Below are 23,194 nucleotides of genomic sequence, written 5' to 3'. Positions count from 1 at the left end.
GCTTCTTGAGATATCTGTTCAGACTGCGTAGGTCTAGGATCGGTCGCCATTTCCCTGATTTCTTTTTTATGAGGAAAAAACGGGAATATAAACCAGCCCCTCTCTGATGGTTTGGAACCTTCTCTACTGCGTTCTTGAGAAGCATTGCTTGAACTTCCTTGATCAATAAGTGAAGACGAGGGGGAGGGGGACCCCTGGGCGGAGTTGTTGGAGGTTTGGTGATGAACTCCAGGGTGTGACCATGTTGGACCATGTCCAACACCCACTGATCCGTTGTTATGTGATGCCATTGTTGTTGGAAGGTAGATATCTTCGCGCCCACGGGAAGGTAGGGGACTGAAGGCGGCGCACAATTGACCTCACTGTTTCTTGTGATTGTCTCGTCCTTGATTGTTTGTGCGCCTTTTTCCTCCTTGGCAAGAGAAACCAGCCGATCCAGACTGGCGATACGAGGACTGATAGTTCTGGCGGTATTGCTGCTGATATTGTCTGCCTTGCTGATAATTTCCTCTGGACGAATAACCGCGTCCTCTTGCTCCTCTGAACGATCCTCTTTTATACTGCAATGACCCTAGCGATTTTGCAGTATCTGTATCCGTTTTAATTGCTTGGAGAGCTTCGTCTACATGTTTCCCAAAGAGGGACTCTCCGTCATATGCCATGTCCAGTATTTTCAATTGAACTTCTGGATGAAAGGTAGTGGCTTTCAACCACCCTTGACGCCATAAGACAGACGCTCCTGCTAACTGTCTGAAATTTGTGTTTGCAATATCTAATGCGCAGTCGATGGATTCCGCCGCTGCGCGCTCTCCTTCCATTAATATTTTCCGCGCTTCCTGCCTCTTGTCCTCTGGGATCAGCTCTATGAAACCAGCCATTTCGGACCACATTTGGCGATCATAGCACCCTATAATCGCCAAAGAATTCGCCGCTCTGATGGATGCTGCAGCCATGGTGGAAAACTTTTTTCCAATAAGGTCTAAGCGTCGCCCCTCTTTATCAGGTGGTGTAGAAATAGGGGTAACTGGGTTGTTCGACCTTTGTTGTGCAGCCTGAGAGATTACTGAATCCGGGCGTGGATGACCAATAAGGCACGCCGGACTAGTGAGCGGGGCACGGTACTTCTTTTCAATTCTTGGCAACACAGCAGGCACAGATGCGGGGTTTTTCATTATCTTTAGGCCCTCCTTCCAAATGTAGTCAATGATAGGAATGGCTCTAGACAACTTCCTTGTTTCCGCTTTAGAATCATGAAGAAAGCACTCCGTTTGTTCCACTGTCACAGGGAGTTTAAATCTGTTTGATGCTCTCTGCATCAGGTTGTGAAACCCACCTACATCTTCAGGCGGTGAATCCAAAGGCTGAGGAGTCGGAGGGGATGGCATGGGGATAACTTATTCATCCCATGGGTCTTATGAAGGTACGTTAGGCAACTCTCAGTCTTCTACTTCCTCTTCTGATGACGTGTCCGGGGTTTGCGGCGGTAATTCAGGTGGCGTACGTTCCACGACTGGAGAAAGCGGTGGAATTTGTGGTGGAGGAACAGAAGTACTAGGTTGAGGCATTTGTGGAGGAAAGCATTGTTTATAATCCACCAGCATAGCCTGTAAGTCCTGTATCAAAGTAGGCGGTAATTGAGTGACTTCTGAGACCTTAGGCGGTCTCTGATGTTCCAAAGCATGAGGCACTATGATTTCCTCCTGGTAGTAATGCTCAGTGTAAGAGTCGTCTTCATCATCATCTTGACACTTGATATCAGATGGGTGACGCGCCACACCAAAAGCTCCTTCATTATCATCATCCTCAAAATCATCCTCTTCATCATCGGAGTAAGATTCTAGAAGATGAGAGGGCATAAGTGGCGACATATAAGAACCTTGTTGCCTCTTGTAAGATACGAGTTGAAAATTCTTCGTTGAAAGTGGCGTATAAAAAGTCTGATTCCCAGCAATAGGCTTCATTAAAGCTGAATCCATCAGTTTGGATGGCACCGGTGACAAAGGTGCAGCCGCCAGCTGAAAAGAGGTTGTCTTCGACTGGTTTATTGTCAACGACGAAGGAATAGTCGTCTGTAGTCTTGCCGTCGACGGGACCGTCGTCGATGGGCTCTACGTGAACGGGACCGGCGTCGATGAGCTCTACGTCGACGGAGCTACCGTCGTCGCCGGGCTTGTCGTCGACGGAGTAACTGTCGGCAGGCTCGTCGTCGACGGGGCAGCCGTCGACGGATTTGTCGTCGATGCTTTCTTCGTCGACGAGACAGTCGTCGACGGTGGCGTTGATGACACTGTCGACGGGATCTTTTTAGACGACGAAGGCTTCGTTGACAATGATGTCTTCGTCGACGAGTCTTCTACTAGAGTTCTTTTAGCCACAATACAAATCTTTGTAGACACAATAGGTGAAGTAATAGATGTAGTGGATATCATAGCCGTAGAATAGGAGGTTGAAGTAGAAATAGTAGTCACTGGTGAGGAGACAGTAGAACTCTTACGGTTTTCTTTGAGGGATCGTTGGTGGCTGAGGCTCCAGAGACAGAATGTTGAGATCTCTGTGAAGAGCCTGAAGTGGAGTGGGAAGTTTTCGCATGTTTTCTCCCCTCACTTGTCTTATCCTCTTGAGACCTCGCCCTCTTGCTAGAGGTTGAGATCTCTGTGAAGAGCCTGAAGTGGAGTGGGAAGTTTTCGCATGTTTTCTCCCCTCACTTGTCTTATCCTCTTGAGACCTCGCCCTCTTGCTAGAGGTAGAAGCTCTATCATCATCCTCCGTGGAAGAGGATTTAAGCCACAAAAGGACTCTGGCCTCCCTATCCCTTAAGGTCTTAGAAGGGAAGGTGCGGCAGATCTTACAATTTTTTGCCTCATGTTTTGGATAAAGGCAATAAATGCAGTCCTTATGCTGGGCATCCACATGGACCCTCTTCTCGCAGGTTCTGCAAGGTCTAAACAAAGCCTTCTTGTCAGACATCTTGAAGCTGTGAAGAAAAACTAAGTCAAGACTCAGGGAGACTCCCTTCCACACGACGTGCAGTGAAAATCTGAGGAGAGCTGGCTCTGCAGAGAGGGTTCTAAAGGGTGCTGTAAGCCGATTGGTTGGAGCAAAGACTTTGGTCTTTTTAGCATAATGAGTTAGATAGGCTACTATAATCTAGGCCTCAGGCCTTTTCTAGGGCCAACTACTACAAAGTGCTTTTGGCACTGCTTTTTTATTTACCGTGGGACTCCTGCCTCGGCGACGGGGACTGGATAACTTGCTTCCTGCTATCTGATCACCTTTGAATACATGAGGGCACACTGCTCATAAAACTAACTTTGTGTCGTAGGTACATCATGTAAGTCCATAATGGATATCCGCTTCCAGTAGCTGCAGCATGAATTCATCGTTTTTTTTTTTTTTTAGGGGGGGGGGGGGGGGGGGGGGGGGGAGAGAATGGCAAAGTGGGATGATCTTTCGTAGCATAATATGTCTGGTAATTCTTTTGAGCCATCAGACAATAGGCAAAGATGGAAGTGGAACTCTGGATCGTGTCAAGGGGCTAGCAAAGAAAGGAATGGACAGCAAGTAGTGGTGACAACCATATATACAGCTCTGCTTTGTTACTTCCAGATCCAGTCATAGCTAAAATAATATTTTAGATCCAAATGTGAGGAATCTGCAGTTATAAGTATCCATCAACAAAAATTAACATTTTAAATTACGCTGCCATGCAACTGTTGAAATTTAGATTTGCAATTAACTACCAATTACTTTGTAAAACCTTAATATATAATTTGTTGGTGACTGCATAAAGGTAGAGAATTGGAAGGTCCACATACTTGTACCTACCGGTGCAGCAATGTTTGTAGTTCCAAAAATATGTACTTCAAATCCTGAACCACTTTAGTGAACAGCAATATACGGCTTGCTGCACTGCATTGTTCAGGGGAGCAGCAATATACTTATACTCTTAGTTGAACTAAAGTGCTTGGATTGCAGAGACATACTGCCCAGAAGTCAGATGTATACTTTGATACACAACATTTGGGGATACATAGAAACTGATTTCTGCAATGCACGCAAACCCAAACATTTACTGCTTTCTGTAGAACAATGTTTGGAGTTGCATAGATATATTGTCCCCCAAACAATGTTTATAAACGCAGTGGTAGACTCTGCAGCATTCCAGGTTTAGACCTGGGAGATGATGCTCCCAGCACTGTTGTGTACAGTGCATAAAGAAAATGTTACTTACCCCCGTAAGCATCTGTTTGTAGAATGCTGTGCTGTTGATTGACATGCTGAGCATACTCCTGCCATCTGGTGTTGAAGAAGTCTTGAAGTCAAAAAAGGCATGGTGACTCCACCTATTGGAAAATGTTACTCACCCAGTAAGAATCGGTTTGTGGCATGTAGTGTAGTAGATATACATGCTCAGCATGAGTCCGTGATCTAGTGTTGGGCTCCGGTGTGTGCAAGTAGTTTTTCTTCTAAGAAAGGCTTTCGAGTCACAAGGTAGTGCAACGACTCCTCTTGCTGGTAATGCGCATGATCATCGACTCCATTGTTTCCGATTGTTTTCCCGCATAACGGGCAAGGATAGAACATGAAGTAAAGCGATGTCCATGCAAAAGGAGTTTGTTAAAGTTGTTTTCACAATTTTTTTAACAAACAGGTGTCCGGAAAGCAGGGTGGGAGCATGTGAATCTACAGCACTAGGGGCATTGTCCCCAACAAGGCTCCAGGCCCTGACGGGATCCCAGGGGACCTACTTAAATCCTACCCAGCAGTGTGGAGCAGATTAATCGCTTCACTCTTAAATGAGGCTCTGCTAGGGGGTTCTTTTCCTGACTCCTGGAGGGGTGCAGAAGTTGTGCCTATTTTTAAGAAAGGCAGCAGGGACGACCCAGCAAACTATCGCCCCATAAGCTTGCTGGATTCAACCCAGAAGGTTGCGGGGAAAGTTGTCCTGGGTAGGATCCTGCAGTGGGCCGACGAGGGAAAGATCCTGTCTGATTTTCAGGCAGGTTTTAGAACAGGGACAGGCACCATCGAGCAAACATTCCGCCTTCTAATGATATATTGGAAGGTGGTGGTGCTGGGAGGGGGTACGTTATATCTAGTCTTTATAGACTTGAGAACGGCCTTCGACCTAGTCCCACGGGAACTACTATGGAATGTCCTCGATGGTCTAGGGTTACCCACCTACCTGTTGTTCTTGCTTAAAAAATTTCATGAAGGCAATTTCGCCCAGATCAGGTGGGGTGTCCAGGGAGAAAAAACATCTTGTATCCCAGTAGACAGGGGCGTCCGCCAGGGGTGTGTGCTTGCCCCCACTCTGTTTTCGCTATATGTCAACGGAGTGGTGGAGCACCTGCTGCAACATCCTGCGGATGCACCTACCCTGGCGGGCAGAAAGATCCCAACGCTCCTGTTTGCGGATGACACCCTCCTGATCTCGAAATCCCCAGCAGGCATTCAGAAATTGCTTTCTAGTTTTCAATCCTTCTGTGACAGCAGGGGTTTAGCCATAAATATAAGCAAGACCAAATTCCTTGTCCTTAATCCCCCCAAGAAATCCGTCGCCCCACCTGTTTTAGACTCCACCCCCCTGGAGAGAGTCAAAGAATTTGACTACTTGGGAATTCGCTTGTGTGACTCAATGAGTTGGAAGGCACACCATCAAAAGGTGTTTCTGACTCATAAAAGGGTCATAGGTGTTTTGCTCAAGGAACAACGAGCCTCCTCATTGAAACCAATCGGGGCAGTGCTAGATATCTACAGAGCAAGGGTTGTAAGCGCAGCTTTATATGGCGCCGAACTGTGGGGTACGCAGAGAGTCGATACGTTGGCAAAGATGGAAAACAACTTCCATAAAGATCTGATGAGGCTACCCCACAGCACTCCTACAATCCCCCTCTTGTTGGATGCAGGCACTCGCCCAATTTGTGAGCAAGCAAAACTGCGCCCCCTGCTACTTTGGTCCCGGGTATGGAATGTCCCAGAATTGGGTAGTTACGCTGACGCCCTGAAAGATCTGTTGTCTCTCCCAGGTTGTAATAAGATACCCTGGTTTAGGGAGGTAAAACGATTGCTCTATGCGCTGGGATTGGGAGATGCTTGGGCCAATAAAACAGCACCGCCCAAGCTGCTTCTAAAGAACGCCTACTGGTTATGGGTAAAAAATAACAGAATGCGTAACCCCAATCTTTGCAAATCTGTTGCCCAGTTTTTACTAGTTAAAGATCTCCCCTTCAGGGAACCTTATTTGGACCTAATCCACAGCTCTGGAGAAAGATCACTCTACTTCAAATTTAGGGTGGGTGTTCTCCCCTTAGGATTGTTTACTTCCTCTTGGAATCCTCCTTTTCAAACGGTCCCATTTTGTCCATTTTGCGACTCAAGGGTTGAGTCTGACGCCCACCTTCTGTTTGAGTGCAGTGTCTATGCAGCTCCTAGATTGAAATGGTTAAAGCCCTTGTGCAGAAGTCTGGGAACAAGATCACACTTAGAAGCCCTACGTATATTGCGCTCTGATGCCCGCCCATTTTTTGCATGCTGCATGGCAAAATTTCTTGGCTGGGCATGGCGTATAAGATCTGCAAAAAAGCTATTGATCCAGTAATGCCCTCTTTTCTTGTAACCTGTTTTTAGATACTAGTGTAATCATGTGTAAGGATAGCTTAAATGTGTATTTTATGTATTATTGTCTATTATGATTCCCTACGGTATTTTATATTATGCATCTTGGTAATGATTTTACTTTTTGTACTGCTTTTATGATATGTACCGTATCGAAATAAAGCTATACTACTACTACAGCACTACATGCCATGAACAGATGCGTACTGGGTAAGTAACACTTTCCAATCAAGGCATGCTTAGCATAAACTGTAAAGCAGCCTTAAATAAGTGGTGATTAACTTGAGAGTTACAGTGGTTTGAAATAATGTCCACAGGACTGCTTGGCCCACATTGGCTAGTTGACGGGCCATTACATCTACACCGTAATGTTTTGTAAATGTATGTGGGGTAGACCATGTAGCCAGAGATGTTTTAAGGAATGGGCAAAGCTGGCTTTGGCCCAGGACCTCAGCCTTTCAAGGGCCCCCCTGATAGAGCTAGTACTGTTATACAGAGTCTTGCCCTTGTGATCTTGAATAACTGTTGAAGAGATTGTTTTAAATAATATTTTCCTTTAATTTATTTTAAATGTAGGTGAGGAGTGAGATTCTACTACATACATTTTGCACAGAAAGTTTCCTTTAGAGTAAAACAGGAACTCACAAATAAGAAATGGGAGGGGGTCACAAAGATTATTTGCAGTAATATTAGTGAGGTGCTGCTGTGTAACAACATTGAAAACACACGTCACTACCCCTGAATATTAAACAAACCTTATTGGAATTTGGACCAGTGTGCTTGTGCACTGTCAGTGATCCAGCCAAAGAGGGCATGAAAGAGCTGAAATTGGATCATAAATTCAAAGCTGTTCCGAAAAGGGGCCTTCAAAATACATTTGGGCCAGGGCTCCGAAGATCCTTAAGATGTCCTTGTATGTAGCTGCTCTACATGTGACAGCAATAGGTATGGTTCCTAGGAAGGTCATTGAAGTTACCTTCCTTTTGAGCGGAGTGGGCTCTAGGAGGAACAGGTAAAACATTTTTTAGCTTTAACATAACATGTTTGGATGCTTTTAACAATTCATCGTGCAATGGACAATTTAAAAAAGGCCCTCTCTTTGTGAGGTTTTGAGAAAGCAACAAATAGTTATTGTATTTTCTAAATGATTTACTTCAGTCAATGTAATGCGGTCATATGTCCCGTACAGGCCCATTGCTGTTTTCCTATTATTAGTATGAGCAAGTTGCACACTCCCCTCGACTTTGCACATGTTACTTTACAAACATATTTTGTTTTGTGCCACACTATTTTTACCCAGAACCTGCTGTTCTCACATTCTTTTCATTCCTGGGATTTAGTCTGAACACCGTAGACAAGGTCAAACAAAAACATCCCTTGTTAGTGTGTTCTGGTCAGGTCCTAGCTCCTAGACAAAACACGCAGATACAGCTGCTGTTTGGGAATACATACATTTTTCATATATGTATACATAGATAGGTAACCCACACACACACTTCGAGAGGGACTTTTCCCAGGGAATAGATTGTCGCAGCACCTGAGATGCAGAACTCATCTGTGTTTGCTGAAGTACGGGGTCTGCTGCGAACACCCAGAAATCTTATGATATATAATCATTTTGCTTCTGTAGAAGAGAAGGGAGGTTAGGCTACCCAGTCTTTTGTTATGACAACTTATTTTATAATTTATGATCTACTTACTATGCTGACCGTATATTTGTGTTTGGCATTTTCTTACTTATTGTGGCACGCATACAAGAGCACAAAAGTTCAAATAGACATTTTAAACTTTCCTTGTGTCTCTGTCAGAATTTACAGTTGACTAGTATGAGTGTGAGAGCGAAAGGCTGTGTCCTGCAACCGAGATTCCTGAGAGGTCAGGAGTTTTATGTTTTGGGGTGTCTAATCACTAGTTTCTCTGAGTAGGAGGGCAAGTGAGACACTATAGCTAGTCGGTCCTGAAATCAAGGGTACTCAGGTGGCAGGATGACTCAGTCCCTGCTCACTAAGGTTCTAGGAACATAAGCATAGTTCTGTGACTCCGCAGAATCCCTGCAACAATATATGAGAGCTCTTTTAACGTCTAACTTATAGAGAGCCCTTTCTGAAACGGAGTCAGGTTAGGGTAAAAACTGGTAGTTCCATAGATTAAGATAGATTTGTTAGACCATCTTAGAGAGAAATTTGGGGTTAGTGCGAAGTGCAACCCTATCCCTATGTATTTGGTAGAAGGGTTCTTCTAAAGTTAATTACTTAAGCTCACCGACACATCTAAGTGACCTGAGTGAAATAAGGAATGTTACCTTACAGGATAAAAATTGGATGGGCAGGAGTAGAGGGGTTCAAAAGAAAGGCCCATTAATCTTGTTAATACAATATTGTTATTTCACGTGGGAGCTGGCAGCACTCTAGGAGGAATGACTCTGAAGACCTTTCAGGAAGGCTTTGACAACTGGAATCCTGAATAGGGAAGAGTGTTGCCTATTTTGAAGACATGCAGCCACCACTGCTAGATGTAGCCTTATAGATGTAAAAGCTAAACCAGAGTATGTAAGAAAATAAGTAGCAGACAATGTCCAGTACTTTAGCTGCCAAGGGATCAATGTAATTTGAATTGCAATAGGGAACTAATCATTTTTTATTTGGCAGCGTAACAGGGCCGAGTGGTCGGCCTGTGTGCCTCTTTAAGAATATCCATAAATTGTTATGGGAGATTGAGGTAGACACACTTTAAGACTTCAGGAGCCAGATTGCAAGGTTGAGTGATCTAGTGTCTGATTTATCCTTGGCTCTGTGTGAAAAGGTCCTGCCTGTTCAGTAGTGGTTTGTGGGGAAACAACTGAGGATTCGAGAAGTGTGGTGAACCTTAGGTGTCATGCATAGGAGCTACTAGGATGAGGGTGAGCGATATCTGTCGAATCTTGCGAACCAGATATGGAAGCAGTGGGAGAGGTGGAAAAGTGTAAGCAAATATTCTGGACCAACTCATCCATAGTGCGTTGCCATTGGATTGTCGATGTCTGGGCATTTGGCGATTTCTGCTGTGGCGAGAGGTCTATTTGCGATTGTCATCAACGCTGGAAGTATTAGATGAGGATTTGCTGGAGGAGTTCCCATTCATGGACTTCTTGGTGCCTCCTGGTGAGGAGATCCGCAAAGTCATTATCCTTTCTTTGGAGGTACTCCGCTAAAAGGTGAAAGTTATTTATGAGAGCCCACTTCCAAATGGTCTGGGCTTAATGGGAAGGCTGTGGGGACTTCGTGGCCTCTTTCTTTCGGGGAAAATAAATGGCTAACAAAGCAAACACAAGGAGATGATGGACAGAGCGTTGACACTTTTCAGACACTCACCCCAGTGTCAGATCTGGGTTGAATCCATCATTCTTTAGCTCGCTTCGCCACCTCAGTTCAGACCCAGCTATATGCAAATCAGTCTTGACCATGTGCCTCATGGGAACAGTCCATCATCTCCGTCCCCCATCTCCTTGTGTTTGCTTTCTGCGCCCTAATTTGGCAGGGTATGCCCAGACATGGGTCCCTTGCTCACTTTGCCACTGGATTCGAACTAGCCTGGCTGAAGAAGGGTGTTACCCAGAAACGGGTCCCAGGATGCTTGTTTCCGGTTTAGGGAAGACCTTGCTTGGCAGTTCGGGCTGCACTGTTCTCATGAGGCACAGGGTCAAGACTGATATGCATATAGCTGGATCGGAACTGAGGTGGCAAAGTGAGCTAAGAAAACAAGTTACTTACCAGTAACTATGGTTCTCCAGTATTGGTAACTTTCATAAATTCCCATTGCTTGCATCATTCCCCGTTGTCGAGATGGGAGTCCCGGGTAAATAAAAAATACCATAGAAATAAGTACAAAAAAAGAAGGTCTAGGCCTCATCTAGTTTTGCAGCACCTAAAGCCTTTCTATGACAGGGCTGATGTGACTATGCGCATGGTCACTGATGAGGAACAGGAAGCAAGAGAGACTTCCTTCCCTTCAGCCAAAAAGAAGGGCCAATAGATAGGGTTGTCTTCTCAGACACCCTCTCTGCCCAACAGGAAGCTGAATGCAGGCAAGTCCTGGAGCAGTATGCAGAGCTCTTCTCCCCAATCCCTGGTCAGACTACTTGGTGTACCCATGATGTGAACACTGGTGACAATACACCTGTCAAAAACAAACTGTACAGGCAGTCTGATGATGTCAAAGAGAGCATCAAAGCTGAAGTCCGCAAGATGCTAGAATTGGGAGTAATTAAACTCCGAGAGCTCCTGTGCCAGCCAGTTCTGGGAGTCTCAAAACCTTATCCCAAGTGTGAAAAAGGATTAGTTACTTACCTGTCATCCTAGTTCTCTTCCAGGGGTATACTCATTAAAGTCATAAGCACTGAATAATCTCCGCCCATGAGCGGGAACCCGGAACACATAACTAAATACATATATATGTGTAAATATATTATAGGAGTAAATAGTACTAAAGAAAATATACACATATAAATGTATGCTCTAATAATATGCAGCCCAACCATAACCTATAGGCTAATAAAGCCATAATTACATATTTTCTGCAGAATGAAAATAAACCATAGAAACAATGCGAGAAAAAGGCAGGAGCCTAAAATGCATTCCATAGAAAGAAAAAACATTTTATTTTCATCAAGGAAACTGTAATAAAAGGCAATTAGCCTATGTAGGCTGCATAAAGAAATAACATCCCTGTACAGAAAATCAGACTGGCACCTCGCCTTTAAGGCCTCAGAGAATCTGAACACTTTGCCTTTAAGGCCTGCAGGGGGAACTCTGCTCCCATCATGCCCCACAGGTGACAGGTCAGTTCTTTTGTACGGTACAGTAAACCTTGCAGGTATCTGCCTATATAAAATCAAAACAAACATATTAAACCACAATGCTACTGCTCGCCCGGGGAGGCGGAGGGTGCTTATGACTTTAATGAGTATACCCCTGGAAGAGAACTAGGATTACAAGTAAGTAACTAATCCTTCTCTTCCAGGGGATACTCATTATTAGTCATAAGCACTGAATAGAGTAGCAAGCTCATACCCACAAGACGCGGGCGAACAGAAAAAAAGGAATGCCTGAGTTAATTCAGTAATGGCGAGTAAAGGTATGTACCGAACGCCAAGTAGCTGCCTTACAGATTTCTGCCATGGAAACATTTCTAAGGAGAGCTGTGGTGTAAGATTTCCCTCTCGTAGAACGAGCCTTTAGTCTTCCTAACAAAGACCTGTTTGCCAACTGATAAGCTAGGACAAACAAGACACAATCCATCTAGATATGGACCTCTTGGAAGCTGCAGAGCCCGTATTAATAGGACCATAGTTAATGAAAAAACGGTCCGACTGTCTCAAAGTCTTTGTTCTGTCCAGATAAAACTTAAGAACTCTCTTAAGATCTAAAGAGTGAAGATTGTTAGGATTTGGGAAAAAAGTTGGCTAGGTTATAGTCCGATTAATGTGAAAAACTGACACTACCTTGGGCAGAAAAGTAGGATGCGTCCTGAGTACCACTCTGTTAGCATGGAACACCGTGAACGGTTCTTTGCAACACAGAGCCTGGATCTCGCTCACTCTACAAGCAGAAGTAATGGCTACAAGGAACGCTACCTTCCAAGTTAAGTGTTGCAAGGAAGCCTTATGTATAGGTTCAAAAGGAGCACCCATTAACTTAGTTAACACCGCATTAAGCTCCCATGGTGGGGAAGGTGACCTGACTGGCGGATACACCTTTCTTAAACTTTCCAGAAAATCCTTCACTTCAGGCATCCTAAAAAAGGAGGTCTGAGTAGGCGATTTCCTGTAGGCCGTGATCGCTGCAAGGTGGACTTTAATAGAGCTAAATTGAAGACCAGACCTCGCCAAATGTAAGAGATAAGGCAGAATCACCTGTTCCTGACCATGGATAGGATCAAAACCATTGTTCTCACACCACAGAAAAAATAGTTTCCATTTAAATCCATAAGATTTCCTTGTGGAAGGACGCTTCGCCTCCTTAAGGATATGCATACAGTCTGGATTCAGCTGCAAGTGTCCATATTGGATGACTTCAGGAGCCATGCTGCCAGGCGTAGGGAGGACAGGTTGGGGTGGAACATTCTCCCCTTCTGTTTGGACAGAAGATCCGGGCGACACGGCAACCTCCTGTGTGGCACTTCCGACAATTGAAGGAAATCTGTAAACCACCATTGGCGTGGCCACTCGGGGCAATCAGAATCATCCTGGAATTGATTTTGTACATCTTGTTGATTACTGTTGGTATCAACGGGGTCGGTGGAAATGCGTACAGTAAGTTCTGACACCATTCTATCAAAAGGGCATTCCCTTGAGACCAGTCCTGGGGAAACCTAGACGCGAAGACGGGGCATTTTGCGTTTCCCGCGTCTGCGAACAGATCGATATCTGGTGTTCCCCATGCTTGGAAAATACTGTTTGCGACTTCCTCGTTGAGGACCAAATCATGAGCCTCGACGAAGTCCCTGCTGTTGAGGGACCAGGGCAGATGCACCGCTGTTATCGACAAGTCTCTCGCCAGTAGCCAATTTCAGATGGTCTGGACTTCCATGGACAGAGTCCTGGAACCCTTAAATAATACATTGTAGTTGTATTGTATTGTCTGTTTGCACCAGGAGGGGAAGAGACTGGAATAATGGAAACAGGGACTTGAGAGCAAGATGAACCGCACTTCGCTCCAGCAGGTTGATATGATAGCCTTTCTCGGATTCTGACCATAGCCCTTGTAATTGCAGAGGGCCCATATGAGTACTCCAACCCTGGAGAGAGGCGTCTGTGATCAGAGTTTGAGTCGGAGGATCTTGATGAAATGGCACTCCTTGCATTAAGTGTGATCTCTTCATCCACCACGGATGGAATCTTTGGCGGACTGATTAAGGAGAATTTGATCTTCCCAGCACCCCGTCCTCTGTCTCCACTGATCCTCTAAACACTGTTGCAGAGTACGCAAGAGCAATCTGGCGTTTGGAACTATAAAGATGCACGATGCCATCGATCCCAGGAGAGAGGATACTTGAGAACTGTCGGGCAAGTGGATTAACTTAGAAGCTGACATTTTGACCTGATTTATAACCACCTCTCCTCCGAAGGGGACACGTTTTCTTTTTCTGTGTCCAGGAGAGCTCCGAGGTAGTGGATTTGCTGGGTTGGGTTCATTATAGATTTCTTGAAATTGACCTGAAGACCCAACTTCCAGAAGGGGGACAAACTTTTCAGGAGCCAGTCATCCAAGTAAGGGTATATGAAAATTCTCTGTTTCCGAAGGAAGGCAGCAACCACCGCCATACACTTTGAGAACGTTCGGGGAGCTGAATTTAGCCCGAATGGAAGAACTGCATACTGGTAGTGATGAACAGACACTTGAAACCTGAGAAATTTGCAATGTCTTTTTGAGATTGGAACATAAAAATATGCGTCCTTCAGGTCAATGGAACACATCCAGTCCCCCTGATGTAACTGGGGGAATATTTGATGGAGCGCTAACATCCGAAACTTCTCCTTTCGAATGAATCTGTTAAACAAGCATATATCCAGTATAGGTCTGAATTCTGCATTGGGACCATTCTTTCTTACCAAGGAGAAGCGGGAGTACAGACCTTGGTTTCTCTGTGGAAGAGGAACTTTTTCTATGGCTTTCATGCACAGAAGGAGGTTTGCTTCCTTTTGCAAAAGCTTTAGATTTTGATGAAATACTGTCTTTGGACTTATGACAGGAGGAGGTCTTGTGAATTTGAGGAGATAGCCATTTTGTATTACACCGATGACCCACTTGTCCTTTGTCAATCTTCTCCACTCGTCCAAGTAGAACGTAATGCTTCCTCCTACCGGAGAGGACCACAGCTGCAGAGGAAGATCTTTCTCATTGCTTTTGAGTCTGTTTCGCAGCAGAGGACTGTTGTCCGTTTTCTCCTCTGCCTCACCCAGGTCTGCGCTGTTGAAACTGCGACCTCTGTTGAGACTGGCCCTGGTTTTGCGAAGACCAGTTTGATGTTTGCCCGTGCTGTTGAAACAACCTCTTGTCATAGGGACGAAAACGACAGCGGAACTCCTTTTTCTCTAGGCCCACCGCCTTCAGAGTGTCCAGTTCCGCCTTCATCTTGGCCATCACATCATCTGGATGAGATCCAAATAATGTTGTCCCGTTGAATGGTAGGTTGACTATTTTCCTTTGGGCATCTGACTTAGGCCCGTGAAGTGCAGCCATGCAGACCTTCTGGAACATATGCCGTGAGCATAACCGTGCGCTGCAAGATCCGCCGCCGCATTTATACTTTGATTTGCCACCAATCCACCTTCTCCAACAATCTCCAGGAAATCCTTCTGATCTTCCTTAGGGAGCTTCTCCGCAAACCTAGCCATAGAGTCCCATAGAAGACGATCATAGCGACCCAGTGAAGCCGCAGCACTGGCCACTCATGACAGATCCAGCTGTGTTACACATCCTCCAGCCCAAGGAGTCCATGTTTTTACTGTCTTTCTCCGGAGGAGGAGCAGATGAGACCAATGTAGCCGAATGGGCCTTCCTGGCTGCCGCCACTATAAGAGAATCTGGTGGTGGATCTGTGAGCAGGAAAAGAGGATCTTGATCAGGCGCTTTATACTTTTTCGCAACTCTTGAAGGGCCTGAACCCACTGTCGCTGGCGTCAAGAATGTCTTCATTGCGGGCTCCAACACACCAGGCACCAATGGAAGAAGAGGTCTAGCAGACTACTTATGATGCAAAGTTTCAAATATGACAGAAGACTTCACAGGAAGCACTGCCATTGTGATGTTGAATTTGCTAGCCTCACGGCACAATACCTCATTGAAGGTTCCTAAATCATCCACCGGAGATACCCTGGAGGGTGGTGTTGATGAAATCATGGGTGAATAGTCTCTGTAAGACAACCTCGTTGGAGCGGAAGATGCAGGAGACCTATGCCTTCTCTCTGGAGTAGGGGACCGATAAGACCTACTGCGCTCCCTAGAACGCGAACGCCTCCTCACCGGAGACCTAGATCTAGATCCTCTGGGAGAACCACCAGCCGGTGGTCCTGAAGCTTCCAAAGCAAGCGGTCTTTCATTAGGCCTTGGCTGCATCTTCCAATGGCGGATGCTTTCTAGCATGGAGACATGTTCACAGGAGGTGTTCTACGCACCGGAGAGCCCTCCGGGTTAACCTGCAAAATCTGGATTCCCATAGAGGAAGAAGAGGCTGAAGAAGAACTCCAAATAGAATGCGGAGATCTAGAAGCTGGAGTAGGCACCTCCCTAGGGACCAACTGTCCATCCCTGGTCGTTGAATTCCTAGACGTCGAGCCAGAATGCGCCACAATAGAAGATTCTTTGTGCGGAGAGGCTCTAACCATCGAAGACCTGTCCACAGATGCCCTCGACGTCAGGTTTTCCGACGTAGACCTTGGAGGGTCAGCCAATGCCGGCACCGACCTCGACAAAGACCTAGGAGAGGTCAGAGAGGCCGATCTGGAATGTCTCGACGCCGACCGTGAGACAGGTGGCGGAGACTTTGAAGTCAGCTTCCTCTGTGTCGAATGCTTTCTCGACGTAGACAGGACCCTTTCAAGACTCGAGCCCGAGGCATTTCTCGACGTCGAACCATGTCTCGACGGCGACCTTGATCATCTTTTTTCAGGTCTCGACGTCTTATCTCTCGACGTTGACCTCACTCTTCCTCTCGACGTCGAACGCCTCACTCTCGATGTTGTCCTCACAGCAACTGACACCAAATGCCTCGACCACGACAAACTTCTCGACGGAGACCTCGATCTTCGCTTTGACGCCGATTTGTGCCTTGCCGGCGATGTCTTCGATGTCGATACACTTTTCTCTGGTCTCGACGCCGACCTACCTGACGGCGATCTAGATTTCGACGTCGAACTCACTTTCTTAGACGTCGACGCTTCCTGATGTCGTTTTTTCTTGCTTTTACCTTCAGGAGAAGCAGACCTTCGACGTTTTGTCGGAGAAGAGGGCCTTCCAGATGACAACACACTTCTTGCCCCCTTTTTATGATGTCTTTCTCTCTCCAGAAGTCCCAAAAGCCGTATCTTCTCTCTTTCCTTCAAAGTTCTTCTGGAAAGCTCAAGGCAATGATAACATTTTTCCACATCATGTGTGGAAGGAAGACAAAACACACAAACAGGATCTGTTTTAGACATCTTCTTCCCACAGGAAGGACATTTGTGGAATAAAGGTGGCATTACTGACTAAAGAATTTCTGAAAAATTAGTCGGAAAAGGTAGAAAAACACCACCAACAGCAAATACTGTCAAATAAGACAGGAAAAAAACAAATTCTGACTGAAAACAGTCAAATTCAGCAGAACTCTAGTTCCAGGTTCCTCACAGAACAAGCCGGAAAAAAGAACTGACCTAACAGTCACCAGTGGGGCATGATGGGAGCAGAGTTCCCCCTGGAGGCCTTAAGGGCAAAGTGTTCAGATTCTCTGAGGCCTTAAAGGCGAGGTGCCAGTCTGATTTTCTGTACAGAGATGTTATTTCTTTATGCAGCCTACCTAGGCTAATTGCCTTTTATTAGTTTCCTTGATGAAAATAAGTTTCTTTCTGTGGAATGCATTTTAGGCTCCTTTCTTGCATGGTTTCTATGGTTTATTTTCATTCTGCAGAAAATATGTAATTATGGCTTTATTAGCCAATAGGTTATGGTTGGGCTGCATATTATTAGTGTATACATGTGTATGTGTATATTGTCTTTAGTACTATGTACTCTTATTATAGATTTACACATATGTATTTAGATATGTGTTCCGGGTTCCCGCTCATGGGCAGAGATTATTCAGTGCTTGTGACTATTAATGAGTATCCCCTGGAAGAGAATCAGAGTTGATGTGTGTGCACTATAGGGACCTCAATATAATAACACAGAAAGATGCATACTCCATTCCTAAAGCTGATGAGCTAATTGACAGGTTGGGGGTGGCAACATTTCTCAGTACCTTTGATTTGCCATCAGGATACTTGCAGATTGCTCTGACCACTGGAGCAAAAGACCGCATTCTCAACCCCTGTTGGGCATTATCAGTTCCCAGTTATGCCCTTTGGATTAAAGAATGTCCCTGCTACCTTCCAGAGGTTGGTGAATAAAGTCCTTGATGAGTTGAAAGTTTTTAGTGCAGCATACCTGGACGATATTGCGGTCTGCAGTTCCACTTGGCAGGATCAACTGATCCATCTTAAGAAGGTCCTGAAGGTTCTGTAAGCTGGAGGACTCACTATCAAGGCAAGCAAGTGCCAGATAAGGTAGGGCACAGTAGTATACTTGGACCACCTTGTAGTGGAGGACACGTTTGACCTTCACAGCCCAAGATCCAGACAGTTCTAGATTGGGAAGCTCCAACAACCCAGAACCAAGTCAGGACATTCCTTGGCTTGACCCGTTACTACAGGAGCTTTGTGAAGGGATATGGTACCATTGTGGCACCCCACACAGAACTTGCCTCCAAGAAGATGCCAAAGATGATAAACTGGACAGTGGTCTGTCAAAAGGCTTTTGACACCATGAAAGAAGCAATGAAAGAAGCAATATGCTCAGCCCCCGTTCTGATGCTGCAGATTATCCGAAGCAGTACATAATGCATACTGATGCCTCTGAACGTGGGATTGGAGCGGTCCTTTTCCAGGCCAATGATGAATGTCATGACCAGCCCGTTTCTTTTATTAGCAGGAGATTACTAACCAGAGCGCAGTGGTAGGGTGCCATTGAGAGGGAAGCTTTTTCTGTGGTTTGGTCCCTGAAGAAGTGGAGGCCATACCTGTTTAATACTCCCATCCATGTTCAAACCAACCACAGGCCTCTCAGATGACTGAAGCAGATGAAAGGTGAAAACCCTAAAAACTGTTGAGGTGCTGCACCTCCCTACAGGTTATGGACTTCACAGTGGAGCACAGACCTGGGACAGACCATGAAAATGCAGATTGCCTTTCCAGGTTTTTACCCTTAGATGATGAAGATTCTCTTGGGAAAGGTTAGTCCTATTCTCTTTCACCTGGGGGAGGGAGGAGGGCAGGGAGGGGGTTAAGTAAGAAGATGCCCCTTTTTGATATGGTCACCCCCAACATTTTGCCTGGTATCTGATGCAATTTTAACAGAAGTCTACTGGGTTCCAGCAATCCATGTTGGTTCCAGTGCCAGATCTTTCCCTAAAACTGTAAATTGTTTCCCATAATTGGCAATACCTTTAGCATCCCCTGTAAGTCCCTAGTAAATGGTACTCCTGGCACCTAGGGCAAGGAGGCTAAACAAGGTCCCTAAGGGTTGCAGCATGCAACGTGCCACCCTAAGGGACCCATCAGCATCAACATGCAAACTGCCAATGCAGGCTGTGTGCCATGGTGCAGAGAAAAGTGAAGACACAACATGGCACACCTCCTGTGTGCCATGCCTGCAAAAACTGCATGCAGTATAGGCAAGTCAGCCCTACAGCAGGCCTTATAGCCCTAAGGCAGGATGCACTATACTACATGTGTGGGCCTATCTGCTGTAGTAGATATGGCCCTGTGATGTCTAAATGGATTCTTAGATATTACAAGTGAAAAGGGAAGCCATTTTGAGTATATGTGCTGGACACTGGTATTTACGAGTTTCCCAGCTACATGATGGCTTCTCTGAAACTAGAGATGTTTGGTATCAAACATCTCCTATTAATAAACCCACACTGATTCTAGTGATGGACTTATTAACACATAGACCCAGGGGGCACCTTAGAGGTGCCTCCTGACTACTAGTGTGCTGGCTGACTGGTGTAGACCAGCCTGACACCACAGAGAGGTTTATGACCCCCTGCAAGTGAGTCGCACTCGGAGGGCAGAAACAATGCCTGCTTCAGCCAAGGTGTTGCCACCACCAAGACCAAGCAGGAAGGCCAAGTGATCCGCATATCAATGCAGCAGACTTTAAAGGCCTACACCACCTCTGATATGCAACCCAAGGCTTCCCCAGACAGAAGAAATGCCACGCCTATTTGACACTAGGACGGGCAGACAAATTAGCTAGTCAGAAGGCGTGTCCCCCTCTCAGGCTAGGCATACCCCCTAAGGTGGGCTACCTGATGTGGACACAACTTTTAGAAATTCACCACCTTAGTTTTGGCAGCATTAGGCTTTCTGGGTCAGGATTATGCCCACTTTCCACAGGAAGTGGTGACAGAGGGTGCAGACACCCTAAAGGGAAGTAGGCCATTAGCTACTACTCGTCATGCCTCTTAACACCCCTAAATTTAGCATTTAGATGGCACCTCTAACACCAGGAACATAGATTTGATGAATCCAGAAGAAAAGGACAAAGCACTGCAAGCACTGAAGAATGCTGTGGACTTTTGGCGCAAAACCCTGCCTGCCTGTACCAGTTTCCACAAACGTGACCAGTGACACGTCCTGCAGCTGAACAGCTTCCAAGAGCACCGGGAGACTGTTAGCCCTTCACAAATTGCCAGAAATCTCCCCTGGAACAGAGGAGCTACTTCATTGCTATCTGCAGGCACCTAAAACACAAAGTTTGGTTTATCGATTTGCCAGACGCAGCAGCTTCCCAAGAAGGGGACCCTGTACTCATGAAAGTCAAACCTGTCCCCCCCATCAAGTGAGAGGACACCAGGACCAATCAGAGCCGCACAGGACCAATACCTGTGGTACAGTACCCCTTGTAGCAAACAGAGCCCATAAGAGTCCAATCCAGATTCCCACTGCACCGAGACTGAGCAGATGTCGAGGGGCATCAGACCTACTTCCAGAGTGGGCCAGTTGTCCTAATTTTGCACCATCAACCAAGAGATTTGATTTGATTTTTAAAATTATAGAGCGCAACGAATGCCCGGAGGCGTCTTGGCGCTAAGGACTCAGCAACGTGTGGGGCTAGCATGTGCGTGAACATTAGAGGTCAGATTGGAATAGCCATGTTTTTACTGCCTTCCTGAATGTTTTGAGTTCTGAGCAGTTTTTAATTGCTAATGGGTGAAGGTTCCAGGATTTGGCAAACCTCAGCAGGAAACTCCTACCTCCCCATCATGCTTGTTTGAACCTAGGGATTTGCAACAGTGTTTGTTGTGCAGACCTAAGGTTCCTAGACGGAGTGTAATATTTTATGCGCGATGCCAAGTACCAGGGGCCTTTTCTCTGAAGCGCTTTGAAGGTGATGCACAAAGCTTAAAATACTATTCTTTTCTTAACTGGCAGCCATTGCAATGTATCTAGCTGCCGGGAAACTGACTCATGTTTAGGGATATCCAAAATCAGTCTTGCTGCTGCATTCTGCAGTCGTTGTAGCTTTTTCAAGAATTGAATTTGGATCCCCAAATAAAGTGAGTTGCTATAATCCAACCTGGAGATGGCAAGGGCAGTTACCACGGTTTTTAGAGCCTCAGGAGGAATGAAGGCGCGGATCTTCCTAATCATTTTGAGGATAGCCAAGAAACTGGAAGTAAGGCAGTTCATTTGGCTGTCAAACGTCAGCCTACAGTCAAAAGAAATTCTAAGGTTTTTTGCCTTTGAGACTGGTGTAGGACATTCACCCAGCTCTGAAGGCCACCAGTTCGAAGACCAGGCCATTGGGTTGGCACCCAGCAGCAATACTTCGGTCTTGCTGCAGTTAAGTTTAAGACCATTGGATTGCATCCAAGAGTTAACATGACGCATCAGTTATTAAAGCAATCGGCAGTCTCCTCCACATTATTGGTTACTGAGATGACTACCTGCGTGTCATCAGCATATGACACTACAGAGAACCCATGCTGTCTTATCAGAGGGCCAAAGGTGTCACGTAAATGTTAAATGACGTAGGGCTTAAGAACGAGCCCTGCGGTACTCCACATTGCAGATTAAAAGTTTGAGAGCTGGATTCATTAAGTTCGACTCTAAAGGATCTCTCAGTGAGGTAAGATGTTAAAAGAGTTGTGGCAGAATCTTGAATGCCCATATCAGACAATTTGGAGATTAAGATGTTATGACTGACAGTGTCGAAGGCCGCCGACAGATCTAACAATATCAGGGCGGCCTTCCCACCTTCATCCAGTGTTTTCCTAAGCTCCTCGCCTGCAGTGATTAAGGCAGTTTTGGTTCTGTGGCGCTCTCTAAATCCAAATTGTGAATGGTCGAGTAAATTATTGGTGGAGATATAAGCCGAAAGCTGGATGTTCAGCACTTTCTCCAGAACCTTAGAAAAAAACGGGATTCTGGAGATTGGTCGATAATTATTGGGTTCGGCAGGGTCCAGATGAGGTTTTTTCAGCAATGGTACTACAGAAGCTGTCTTCCATGCTGCAGGAAACTTCCCGTGAAGTATGATGTCAGAGAATAGCTCAATTAATTGTTCACTGAGGATATCTGGAAAAAGATGGAGAATTTTTGGGGGACACGGATCAGACGGTGCCCCAGATTTAGTGCTTAATATAGTTTCAGTGATCTATTCTCTGGTTGGTGGGGAGAAGGAGAATCCATAATAACTTGGGGCAGGTCACTCCTACTAGGTGGTGAATCGTTGGAGAGATTGGAAAAAGTTCTGTAGACCAGCTCCACCTTGTCCATGAAAGCCTGGCCAAGAATGTTGCAAAAGTCTGGACTGTTATCAGATTTGGATTTGGACGGCATTTTTGCTAATTTTCTGACGGTAGCAAAGAGCTTTGCTTGAGTTTTTAGAAGCCAAGATTTTCGTAGTAAAATAGTTACTTTTTCCTTTGTGATCAGTTTTTTATAGGTGGCTAGTGCCTGTGCGTAATACTTTTTCAAATCTTTACTATAGTTTTGTCTCCATTGTTTTTCTGTTCTCCTACAGAGCTGTTTTTGTTTCCTTAGTCTATTGGAAAACCATGCCTCGGAAGGTTTATTCCTTCTTGAAACAGTGTTTTTTAGTGGGGCTATGGTGTTGGTTGCATTGATAATCCAAGAAGGTATATTCTGTACTGCCAAATCGATTTTAACCTGTAGATTAGGCTTATTTGTCAGTAGAGATGCCTGAAAGCGATCAGAGTCAATTTTTGCCCAATCTCAGTAGGTGTGTGTCTCTGATAGATTAATCCCTGTCTTCGGCTGAGGTGCGGCCTTGATGGTAAACACAATGGCTCTATGATCTGACCATACCACTGGTAAGACCTCCCTTATTTTGATCTTGGGGTTGGAGGTAAAAAGGCCGTCCAGTGTATGTCCAGCGACAGGAGTGCTCTCTTTGACCATTTGCTCCATCCCCAGACTTGACATGGTGTCGAAAAGTTCAGCTTTCTTAGAGTCCAGAACGTTCTCTAAGTGGTGATTGAATTGCCCAATGTGGTATAATCTGCATAGTTGATGCTGGATTCTAGATAAGGAGTGAGTTTGTCCACCAGAGGGGTCTGAGCTCTAGGTGGATAGTAAATTAATAGGCCACCCCAAGAGTCATTAGGACTGAGTTGTATCTGAAAAGATAGCAATTTGCAGTCCTGTGTGGTACCTAATGAAGATGTTGTTATAGATATACTATCTTTGAAAATGATGGCTAGTCCGCCTCCTCTTTTGTTATTTCTATCTGCTCTAATGATCTGGAAACCAATAGGGAATGCTTGTAATAAATCTGGG

At 45.5% G+C, this 23,194-nt stretch overlaps 1 protein-coding gene across 1 annotated transcript in view; it reads right to left on the bottom strand.

The window, feature by feature from the left end:
* The window catches only part of CLPTM1 (CLPTM1 regulator of GABA type A receptor forward trafficking), a 405,433-nt gene that overhangs the window by 91,177 nt on the left and 291,062 nt on the right, over positions 1-23,194 (bottom strand). The gene's annotated exons all lie outside the window — the stretch shown is intronic.

Source organism: Lissotriton vulgaris, chromosome 9, assembly GCF_964263255.1.
Source record: "Lissotriton vulgaris chromosome 9, aLisVul1.2, whole genome shotgun sequence".
Classification (NCBI taxonomy): Eukaryota; Metazoa; Chordata; class Amphibia; order Caudata; family Salamandridae; genus Lissotriton; species Lissotriton vulgaris.
This window is presented reverse-complemented; position numbering and strand designations above follow the sequence as displayed.